Genomic DNA, 12,676 nt, shown 5'->3' on the forward strand with positions numbered 1-12,676 from the left:
CCGGCATCCTCTCACTCATCTGTCCTCCCTCCCTTCCCTTGCTGGTCCTCCCTTCCTTCTTCTCAGCATCTTTCTGCAGCATTGTGCAGGTGACACAACAGTGTCCTGTCCCGTCACTTACTCACTATTAGAACTTCTTGGGTGGAGTCCTTAGCAGAGTTCAGAGCAGGGCAGGTGGGGACAGGGGTGCCCTGGGGGCGACATCCGGGGAGGGAAATCAAGACAAAGACAGAGAGCCTCGAAAGCTGTATTTTATCCACATCCCAATTTAACCGAGGCTCAGGCGTAAGTAGAAATTTTCTTACCAATGACGTCATGTTTTCTCTTCTCTCTTCTTGACTCTATTACTTCCGTATTAGTGCAAAGAGGGGAAAGAGTGGAACAGGTAGAAAGGAAAGACCGCTCCTTCCTTGTTGGCCTCTGCTAGACAGAGAATGATATTAAAGAGCACCTTGTCTTTGCTCAGTTGTCCTCTCTTCTGTGACTTTCAAACATGGTGCTTGCAGCCCGGTGCTGGCCCTGCTCTGATACCCACCACCTCTCTTCTACTTTGGAATGAATGTCCCGACATCTCTTCTTTTTCTCCTTATCTCCTCAGTTTCAAGCATGCTTCCCGGTCAGCTCCACCCCATTGGCGACTTTTAGTAAATTCAAGCCGCATTTTTGTCTAGCGAGGACACCCCGCCCCGCGTTTGCCTTCCTCGTCCCCGCTGGGACTCAGAGCCCTGCATCCTTGTCATCTCAGGCCCCTAAGATTTCTCATTAAGGACCACAACCTCCCACCTCTTCCTTGTGCCTCCCCCACCCACAGCCCTGGATTTGCACAGTGAGTGCACTTGGCAAAAGACAGATCATCAGATTTCTCCCTTCACCACTCCTTAACGTGCACGCAAACATAAAGGCTGGGGACTCCGTGACAAAACCAAATCCAGTGAGCATCTAGAGAGTTCTGGACAATTGTCACCTACCACCCTTGCCCAAGTAGCACCCACCACAGAAAGCCACTCATGAGTCCTGATTAAATGTAAAAGATGAAGGAAAGAGAGCAGATGGGGAAAACACTTTCTCTGACTTTGCTTTTGAATCCAGAGCATGAGCAACATTAAGAATTTTATGTAGTATCTAGAGACATATATTCTGGTCCAGTGTCCGTTGTACAAACACATTTTTATTCTGTTCTTCAAAAAATCTTATTTTTTTATAAAAATTTTGATCTGATTGAATTAGCATATATCTAAAGATATAAAAAAGGTCCTCTTTAGCTACGACTTTTAAATTCAGCTCTGAATTAAAATTAATAAATTCTTTCTATTTGGGGCAATGCATTAACTGTTAATAGTGATGCAATTTCTTTTTGATTTAGACAGATTTGATAGAGAGTACAGAGTCTGCAAAGAAGACAGGGTAGAGGATACTTCTGCTTTTATTGGAGGTAGACATTTTTCTTAATCATCTTGGAAAGAAAAACAAAGCAAACTCACAACTTAATAAATAAATAATTAGTAATAAATAATAAATAATTCAGTGCTCTTAATAAATAATTCAGTGCTGTCTTACTTTGGGTTTGTAAGAACACAAAATCAGAACTTTTTCTGTTATGTCATAACGATTTTCTGTTATGCTTTGTGGATTAGTGTCGTGTGTTCATGACAATATATAAAATACTTTTTAATAAAATACTAAGTGGAAGAAATTAGCCACTGCATCATATCTATACGAGGCAAATGGTTCACAGATCTGAAATGACAGCATTTAGTGCAGAAAGGGAGCTTGTGTTACTAGAAGTCCGGCCCTTCTGCCACCCCCACTTCACACATTTAACAGCAGAGGAGGCTCAGACAGGAGGAGAAAACATAGAGTCCACGAAGGCAGGGCTCTGCCTGTTTTTGGTTGATCTACCCAACTGGGTAGAAAAATATTTGGCAGATTGGAGGCAGTCAATAAATATTTGTTGATTGAATGAAAAGTTTGTCCTAACCTTGTATTTTTTCATTATGCACACTCTATCATGACATAATAAAATTACTGTAATTTTTCCAAACTTGTATTTTGAAAAGTGCAAACTTACAGAAAGTTGACAAAACTGAGTGATGAACCCCTATATATGCCATACTGTGATTGTCTAATTTTTATTGTTTTCCCACATTTCCTTTGTCTTCACGTCTAAATGAACCATCCTCGTATTGCTTAAGGAAAAGGTTGTCCTCTTATGGAAATATATAAAAATCTCACTCAGAAAACTTAGTTTTGATACAGCACCATTATTTAGCATATATTCCGTACTGAATATTTCCAGATTCTCCTCAATCAAACCTTATGTTTTATGTCCCAATCCAAAATCCCATCAAGGATGTGGACTACACACCCCTGTCATTTCTGTTTATTCACTTTAAATCCAGAACGGTTCCCTAGCCATTAATTTATTCTTGTTTTTTTGTCTTCTCATTACACTGCTATTTTTGAAGACTCCCTGTCAGGCGTTTTGCAGAATGCTCCTTGATTCGGGGTTGTCCGGTTCCTGCGTCATAATCAGGCTCAGGTCAAGTGTCTGAGGTCCCTGGAGAACCATGCAGGCGACGTGTGTCCTCAAGAGGCTGTGACCTCACTTTCCCCTACTGTTGGTAACAGTTAAGTCTTATCTCCTGGCGTAGGTGGTCAGTCTGAGTTCTCCTTTGTAAATGTGCCTTTTCCCTTTTGTAATTAATAAGTAATCATTGTGATTAGAGTATCTTTTTCCCAACCTTTCACCCAGTGATTTTAGCATAAATCACTGAATCCTATCTGAATCAGTAATTGTTATGACCTTCACAAAAGCATGCTATTCTCCATCTTCCTTCTGTATTTTTGTTGGCACTCGTCTGTACAGGGAAATATACCCAAAATGTTATGATAACTCAGAGAGAAAAAAATGTGACAATGAGTGTGTATATGTCCACGAATGACTGAAAAATTGTGCTGAACACTAGAATTTGACACAACATTGTAAAATGATTATAAATCAATAAAAAATGTTATAAAAAAAGAGCTTAACTTCTGATCTCTCTTATTTTTTAAATTAATGAATTATTTTATTAATCTGTACATTAAAACTTATCCCCGTGATTGCTATTTTAAACAGTTCTTTAAATTGGCACCCTTTCTGGAGGGACTAACGGAAATAAGTTTACTGTTTCTACTACTGTCAGATTTTTCACAGTTAGCTATTAAAAGTTCGTAACTCAAAACATGAATCTTAGAGGAAAAGCATTGTTACTTTGATGATATAAACTTGCGATGCTTTCCACTCGAATCATTCAGTTCCAATCACCAAAATACTCAGCTGTGGAAGAGAAGGTCTGGTTTACGATCATTTTAGCGATCAGTTATTTGGGTGGCTATTTATAAAAAGTGGGGTAAAACAACATGCAGACATGCTAACTTTTGGATTTTCCCTTTAAGTAACTCAATTTCCTTCACTATGTTTATTTCATACTTTTTTAGCAGATAATCTAGAAACAAAACTTCTTGAGTCAACACGAAGGTGACCCCCAGACTTTCTGTTTATCCTGTTTCTGAGTGTCTTCAATAAGGTGTTGGACTTGTTAGCCAAACAGAATCGCTCTGATTTGTGTTTTCATGGGCTGACTGAATGAATGTTCATCCTTGGACCTTTAAGTACAGGAAGCAACTGTCTGGTAACACATATGGGAGAAATATACACAGGAAAATGTACATATCTGTAACACCCTCATTAGCGGACGTATATTAAATGAACATCGGATATAGCCTAACTGTTTACACATTCAAAAAGCCCACCCCAGCTGGTGTGTTCAGCCTTCTGAGAATGAAAGCCCTGGGGATCCTGCCTGCGCGCTCCCCGCTCCAGTCTCTGCTGGAACCGGCTATTGGCCGGGGCTGTGGGAGGTTTCTGTTTGCCCTCCTGCTGCCACACCATCAGGGAAACAGCCTCTGTTTAAACACCTCTGCGGTATTCCTCATGGTATTGAAAATGTTCCTGTAATTGGCCTAGGTAGGGGGAAGGACTCCACTAATGCTTAACCTGCAGGCCCCGGAGGTTGCAAAATCCTGTGTCTGCACCGTACATGACACAGTGGGTCAAGGTTGCCGGGAAAGGGTCAAGTTACCCAAACATTCTACTGGCACTTTTATGTTCCTGTCTGTTTTCTCAGCTCTGAACTCTTACCTGTTTGTGCCACAGGACATTTGGGGGAAATGGGCCTGCCTTCCAACTACTTAGAACTTGATTTGCCATCATTTTCCTACCTCTGGGGACTACACTAAAGAAGGATTAGAAGTTGTGTGCTCAGTGCATCTTCCAAAAAGAAAGCGAAGTGAACTCCAAGGTGGCACATGTTTAAGGTGGAACATTCCAGAGGCACAGACCGTCAGAGATCATGTAACGTAAATGACTGAGTTTTCCCATGTGGATTTCACACGCTGCAGTGGGATGAGCAGTGTTCCCCCACACTCAGGTCCCCCCACAGGACCTCAGATGTGACCTTATTTGGAAGCAGAGTCTCTGGCAACGTGATTAGTGAAGTATCTCAAGGTGAAGTAGTCTTGGATTTGGGGTGGGTCCCAAGTCCAGTGACTGCTGTCTTTACAGAGAACAGAGAAGGAGATTTGGACACGGACTTGCAGAGAACACAGCTGTGTGGAGATGGAGGAGCGACTGGAGTGATGCTCTCATTAGTCAGGGAGCTCCGCGAGCCACCAGATGCTGGGAGAAGCTGGGAGAACCTTCCCTGGAGCCTGGGGGAGTGTGGTCCCGGCAGCACCCGCATTTAGGACTTTGGGAGAACTGGAGGAGAATACATTTATTTCTATTGTTGTAAGCCGTCACACTTGGGGTAAATCGGTATAGCAGGAAACGAGGAAACGAGGCCACACACTGGAGGGAAATGAGGTGTATTTTTAACTGAGGTTTTGCTAAAAGCTGTGGGTTTCCTTGGCAACAGAAAGGAATCTGAAGCCTGATGACAGAGTCTAGTTTTCAAAAGTGAGTTTCTGTGGGAGATGGAATTTTTCCGCAGCTCTATGCAGAATACATATGACCATGAGGAAGAGTTCCAGCACAGAGGCAGAAGGTGGCAGAAATAATTCATGAAATCTGTGTCACCACGTAAGGCCCAAATCTTTGTCATGTTTACAGCAGGTCAAAAATCATGGGCAATATTTTTACGCTGTACTTGGGTTTAGCGTTAAATTCCTGGGGATAACTGTCTTCATCCAATGAAGACAGAGTACCTCACGTGGTCCAGACGTGCTTCGAGCTGAATAGGCTGCATCCACGAGCAAGACAGAGATGCTGATTTTGTGGATCTGCTAGTTTGGCAGGAGGGGACAATAAACCTACTCAGCAAGCAGTTACCTGATGAGTTACAGAGTGAAATGTGCTAGAAAAAGAAAAGGAAGTAAAACGTGGCAGGAGAGGTCAAGGGTGCTCAGTCTGAGGAGACGGCATGGATTATGGTAACGAATGAGGTGATCAGTGCAGGCGTCCTTGGGAAGGTGAAATGCAAACAGAGTCTTGAAGGCAGGAAAGGAGTTACTCAAGGAGAGAAGGACGTTCCAGCCACTGCGTAGCTACAGCCAAGGTCCCGGGTGGAAGCTCCTTGCTCCAGGGAGAAAGCAGAGATGAGAAGGCTGGTGGCGGACACACAATGCTGTGCTTGTAGGCCATTGTCAGGATTTCGTCTTTTATGTTTATGAGATAGAGAATTTTCACAAGTCTTTTAAAAAATGAGTGGCATGGTCTAATTTGCATTAATTCTCCCTTAAGGTACAGAGACTTTGTGAGGAGAGGAACAGGTGGTGAGTGGGTGATGGAAAATGTGCAAGATGTTATTAGATTCTTCATACATATTTGAAGGTCGAGCCGAAAGGGTTTCCTTGTGAATTGCACGTGAGTTGTAAGAAAGAGATCAGAGTTGAGGATGATGTGAGGATTTTTGACCTGAGCAACTAGAAGGATGGAATTGCTCCCACTGAGATCAAGAAGGCTTCCTGTAGAGTAGATGTTGTGGACAGGGAAAGCCCAGCTCTGTTCTGGATCTGCTGAGTTTGCAATGTCTACGAGACATCCATGTAGAGATGTTGAGTAGGCATTTGAGGACTGGAGTCTGGAGTTCAGAAAGGAGGTCTGGGCTGGAGATAGACATCGGCAATCAGTGGCAGATGGGTGGTATTTAAGGCCATGAGAATGAGTCACCCAGGCAGGGAGCTTCTCTAGAGAAGATAGGGTGGCCCCCGAATCTCCAATTTTAAAATTTGTGGGGACAGGGAAAGGCCAACAGGGGTGACCAGTGAGAGTGAGATAATCTTGATGCCAAATGAGGAAAGCTAATCCTGCTGAGAGAGTGACAAACTGTGTCAGATGCTGCTGATGGTTCCGGCAAGATGAGGCGTGAACACTGACCCCTGAGTTTAGCAACGCGGCAACTCTAGAGAAGCGATGGGGCTACCATTCCAGTAGTGCCGAGAGAATTCAAGGAGAAAAGATGAGACAGTGCACATCACCAACTCTCTTGGGAACTTTTAGTTTCAGAACAATGAAAACAGTGAAGACACGCAAGGTGTGATGGATAAAAATTCTCATACGTTTCAGAAATAATAGCACGCTTGAAAGCTTACAGGTACCACACACAGGAGTGAGAACGTGAGGATGTGGGAGAAAGAGGGCTTGACAGTTGGAGCAAAGTTTGTGAGGAGTCAGGGTGGATGACGACGGAACATGCATGTGGAGAGGCTGGTAGGACTCTGGTCTGGGCAGCAAGGGGCGGGGACAGAGTGCGTGGGAAGACACGTCAGGAGGGATGGAAGTCAAAACGGAAATACTCCTCTGAGTGTTTCAGATTTCTCAGTGAACATGTGATTAAAATCATCAGCTGAGATTATAAATGGGGCAGGATAGAGAGAGGGGCAGACGGCTGAGAGAGAGGGGTAGAACGGATGGTCTGGGAATGCATCGTCTGATGTTCCCGCAACGTGCACAGACCACCTGAGGTTCAGGGCTGTGATTCTGAAGTGAATCCAGTGGCATGGCACTAGTACTGTAACCCCCAAAAGAAGAGGAAAGACCCCAGCTCTTGTCACACTTGAAAGATACAATTACAGTCAGGAGCCGGTGTATTGTGTAGCGAAAGATTTATTCAGGAAAGGAAAAGTGCACCTGGAAGAACGGGAGGCGGGCTGATCCGAGAGGGGGAAAGGGTGGTTTCTGTCCCCCCCCCCATACCCTGGCTTAGAGGGGGGTCTCTTGCTTGATTGGCAGCTCTTGCCCCTGGAGTGCTCAGCCGTGTTTGCCCCTTGGCGCTTGTCCTTAGCCATGGTGCACGCAGAGAAGCCCGTGGAGGGGGTGGGGCCAAGCCGCGGTGTTCACTATAATACAGTGAGCACTGGGTCATGTGTGCTCAGGTCCTTGTCACCACCGTACAGTTGTGACTGTCGGGTTCTAACCGGTTTCTTGCTGGCACTCGTTTCTTGCTGGAGGCTGGAATAACACCATCTTCTGGACCCTCCTCCCTCTCCTCCTCCTGTCTGCCCGGTGCCCCACTCATCTAACTACCTAAAGTATGCGACACAGTTGTCATTTTAAGTTCTTTTGTAGATGTAAAAAAGGAGAAAGAGGTGAAATTAATTTTAATAATCGATCTTACGAAACAAAATAGTTCAAAGAGTTATTTGGACTGGTAATCAACGTAAGAAGTATTAAGGAGACATTTTTCCATTTTTCTACCAAATTTGGTGTATGTTTCACACTCACATCTCTGTTTGGACCAAACACATTTCACGTGTCCAGTAGCCACAAGTGTCTAACAGCGACTGAGTTGGTGGTGCAGGCGTAGTGACGACTGCAGGAGAGGCTGACTGCGGGAGTGGGTTCAAGATCGTGAGACAGGAAGGAGAGGCTGGGGAACTGGACCGCCAGGCTGCTGGTGGGATCCACAGAACATTTTGAGGGCACACAGAGGAGGGCTTTTGACGAGAATGACAGTAGTCAGGTAGGTGAAGTCACTGAGAAACAGGAGAGGGTGGAGGAGGATTCTGAGCAAAGACCCCTTGAGGAGAAAGGAGGCCTTTAGGAAGAAAGGAAGAAGGGTCTGAAAACAGGAATAAAGAAGTGAGTGGACTGTCCCTCGCTCCCCGTGGTACAGGGCTCGGGGGAGAAAGCGGCACGTTGGAGGGGACTCCTTTGGGGGTGCGTATCCTGGGGGAGGTTTTCAGCAGCGTGAAACCGACCAGTCCAGTGAGACTTACCGGTTTGCTTGCAGCTCTTCGGAAGGGATGTGTCTTTGCTGGGGGGAAAATATCGCATAATAGAAATTGACAAATACACACGTATTTACATTTTTCAGTGGAAGTAAAGAAAGATTTGCCTAAATTTACAATATTAAAGACAACTGATTTCTAGACATGGGAAAATCGAGGGCACGTAAGACCCAGTGACTGGTTCTTTCTGGGAAGTGGAGCCCTGGTAACTTTCATTCTTGGCTTGGTGCCTGCTTGTGCTGATACTGTGTTACAACATGACGTTCTTGTTTGAATAAAGAAAAAGGCAGAGACCTATTCTTTCCTGGAGGTCTTTTAATTTGATAGAACCTCTGTCCTGAAGAAAACATTGGATTTTCAAAAGAATCGCTAAGTGAACGAGATTGTTCTGTGTGTGTGTGTGTGTGTGTGTGTGTGTGTGTGTGTGTGTGTGTTATGTTAAATGTTGAGTTAGGTGATAAGCAAATTTGGACAACCAAGGTGATCAAATAGTCAATAATGAAGGAAAGTCCAGATGTATATCACCTCAAATATGCTGCTTTGATAAAAAAAAAATTACATAAATGTAGAAAAAGCTCCCCATTTTCTGTCTTGAGGCAGGAAACAAATTCTCCTTTTCCTGTATTCAGATCCTTATCAGCCCAGAGAAGTCACCAGAGGAGTCTGCAAACGAACCTGATTCCTCTCACCCTTACCTTCCCAGTTACTGCTTCACATTACCACCGCCAACCCCTCGGTCTTGTCAATTCTTCACACACTACTTGTTTCTTGGTCTAAAAAATGTAAGAGCTGCCTGCTCTGGTTACTTCAAGGCTTCATTCTCTAATGAAGTCTCCCATGTACATGTACAAATCCAGCAACATCTGCGCACTTTTCTCCTCTTGGTCTTTGTCAGTTTCATTTTCAGACCCAGCCAGGGACCCTCAGAGGGTCGAGGGACACGTTTTCCTCCCCGAGGACATTGTCCTGAGCGCTCACTGAACACGAAGCTGAAACCAGCCTCCACCAGGACAAACACATTTCTCAGCCCGGACACCAACGCAGGCGGCTAACACAGAGGGACTCCGTTGGTATAAGGTGTTCGCTCCCTCAAATCAGATATAATTCAACTTAACCAAAAGCTTATAATTGCTGTTCTTTTTCGGTCTGTTTTTACAGAACTGATGATTACAATTCATCAGGTTGGTTACACTCTGTCCACCAGTTTGAACAAATATCGAGATAATAATCTCTCACAGGAGCCAAAGTTAGTTTATTAATGGAAGGCAGGGTGACAGAGTAGAAACAGCATGGTGCTGGCAATGGACCCGCTCAACCACTAACTGGGCGCGTAGCCAGGAGAGGTCGCTAAGGTTCGGCTTCTCCTTCCCCACGGTCAGTGCAATGGTGTTTCATAAAGTCGTCCACGAATTAAACTAAGTAACGCGTCCGCTGCAGGGTGAACTCAATGCACGTTAACAATTACCGTTATGGATTAGCCCATGTTGTCAATTAGGAATCACTTGTACAAGGTTTTTTTTTTTTTGCTGTAAGATTGACAATAATTATAATTACAAGCATATGCTCCTAATTGTTGGATAGAAAGATGTCTTCAATTTTCAAAGTCGTATACAGTCTTCAGTCTTTTTGTTTGTATGTTTGTTTGCTTGCTTTTTAGGGTCATTAAGAAAACCTATTTTTTTAGTGATCAAATCCATCCTGTAATAATATCATTAAACCAAATTCATAGAACTCATAGGGTCTCTCTTGAGTAGGATGAGTAAGTAAGTACCTGCTCCTTGGAGGATGTGAAATCTGCTCTCTGACGCAGAGAGAAAGCAAACACCTGTCAGAGGAATCTTGTAAGTAACAGAGGGTCCGAAGTCACAGGGAATCAGTTCCCTGTGGGCTGACAGCGCTGCGAGAAGACATCACGATAAAGGGAGGATGTCAGTCAGCCTTGAGAACAAAGGACTGCGTTCAGAGATGGTCCTTGTCATTTTGCACCATGTGATGACTTCCTGCGAAGCTGGGTGTTTTACTCGCTGCTGCAAAGGAAACGATGAACTCAGATTTTCCTTCCACGAACATGAGAGACTCCCACTCCTCCAGCGAAGACCCCTGACCCACATGGTCCTCCTGCCTCTGGATGAAAACCCCGCTGCCCCATCACCCGTCCTGGAATGCTGTGTAATCACAGCACGTCTCCTCCCTGTATTTCCTTTGTTTTACACGTTTGACACAGAAAAACTCTTCCACCAAAGATTTCCCAGGTGAGATGTCAAGACTCTGATGAGAGGAAAGCAGTATTTTGGATTTTCAGTACCCGATTCCCCAAATCAGTTCTATTTCATACTAATCCTTTGATATATTTCTGTGGCTTTTTAAAAAGACACTCCAGTCATCCAGCAAATTACAGGGTTTCAGGGGCTGTGTCAGGAGCTGGGGTCAAACACCAGATATTAGAACAAAAGCTGCTCTGAGTACTCTTTTTTTTTTTTTTTTTGATTTTTTGTTTGTTTGTTTGTTTTTGTTTTCATTTTTCTTTATTGAAGTACAGTCAGTTTCCAATGTGGCATCAATTTCTGGTGCACAGCATCATGTACCAGTCAGACATATACACACCTAGATTCACTTCCATATTCTTTTTCGTTATAAGTTACTACAAGGTATTGAATCTAGTTCCCTGGGTCGTACAGTGGGTCCTTGTTGTTAATCCATTTTACCTAGTACTCTTGTCATTTAAGAATTACAAGGATGTCGAGAGCTCTGGGCAGAGACCAGCATATATTTTCTCCTATCTCACAGAACGTTGTTAAAGTCTAAGGGCTGGGAGTTCCAAGGCAGCTGGTGCAGGAGAAAAGGGAAACAGTGAGAGTCTTTGGTTTAAGTTTGGCTCTGTCAGCGGCCCGCATACGCATCCCCGGTTCTCAGGGGACTGACATGCATGAGACAGCCCCAGCAGTGTCTGGCTCAGAGAAGGCGTCACAAACGTCACATACTTATGCTCTCTTTCCCCTTATGGAATTTTCTCCCTCCATGTGTGCAAATCATTTCCCAAATACTCGTCAGTTATTTGAGAATGAGCAATTCAATCTCGGACACAGCAGCATTCAAAATGCACAGAAGACACTCAACTGCACCTGAACAACTTTTATTGAGACGGTGCCCAGTTGTTGACTTCATGACCTGCCTGTGTGCAAGTATGAGCTATAAATGGACAATCCACAGGGCCTGGGCTTCAGAATTTTAAAACAAAGCTCATTGACTTTCTTCATAGGTTATCCCTGTTCATCCCCACGTTTCTAAGCTACCAATAGGTTCCTTCTCTGCCAAATACTTAAGTTTTAAACTTTGTCTTTGACTCTGCTGAACAAAGCATTGTGGGAAGAGGAGGCTGGCTTTTGCCGAAACATCTGTTGCGTCCTTGTTTCCCTGGGGGGTGCTGGGTACAGAAGATTCCAGGAGGTGGACCACAGTACTTGCCTGCAGGAAATACAGCCTAGTGAGTGTGTCAGGCAGAAAACCCAGGGGTAACAAGCAAACGCAATGAGCCTAGGAGTTTGAATACAAAGTCTTGTTGACTCACTGGGGAGAAGGAAGACAGCACTCCACCTGGGGTTACTCCGGAAGGATGGAAAGAAGCCAGAAGTGCTAATTTGAAGAACCAGGAAGACGTCAGTGAGGAGAGGCCGGGAGATCACACCAAGCACCGAGAGTTTGGGAGATTCCAGAATTTCGCCACCATGGTTCAGATTTATTAAGCGATACTTGGGCTGGAAGTGATGGAAATGATAACTGAAAATTACATAAACTGTTGTTCAAGGTGTGGAATCTTGGGTTCTCTGCAAATAAATTATTATGCAGATTTTGTTGAATGTTTAAAGATATAAGTTTATCCTGGAAGCATCAGAATTTGCTTCCCTCTTCCTTTTTAAAGAACAGAACAGACTTATTATCTATTTGAGCATTTTGCAAATTTTCCTCACTCACAAGCTGCCTTTAATAATATTTTATTACTATTAAGTATTACAGTAACAGTAGTAAGATGAACCATATGAAATTGCTGATATTCAACCATTCTGACTTACAAAGCAATAATTTCGTATGATTCAGACTATTACATTTCTAACCTTTTTATCATTGATTTTAGATGATTGATTATGAAGGTGCTTTAAAAGTTATGTAACACATAAAAATTATATACAGTATGTTTTTATACAATTCATACTATATAGATGATATTTAACAATTTCTCACTTATAAATACCATATTAATAAAAAAATTCTATTAAGTTATATAATGAAACCCGTGATCTGGGGACATTTAAAATGACAATATATCGTGTTTGACCTAGGGCAGGAGTGCATATTAAAACATTTATTGGAGTTTCATGACAAATTACACCACCGATAGTGGGCAAAA

This window comes from Camelus dromedarius, chromosome 1, assembly GCF_036321535.1.
Source record: "Camelus dromedarius isolate mCamDro1 chromosome 1, mCamDro1.pat, whole genome shotgun sequence".
NCBI classification, from domain to species: Eukaryota; Metazoa; Chordata; class Mammalia; order Artiodactyla; family Camelidae; genus Camelus; species Camelus dromedarius.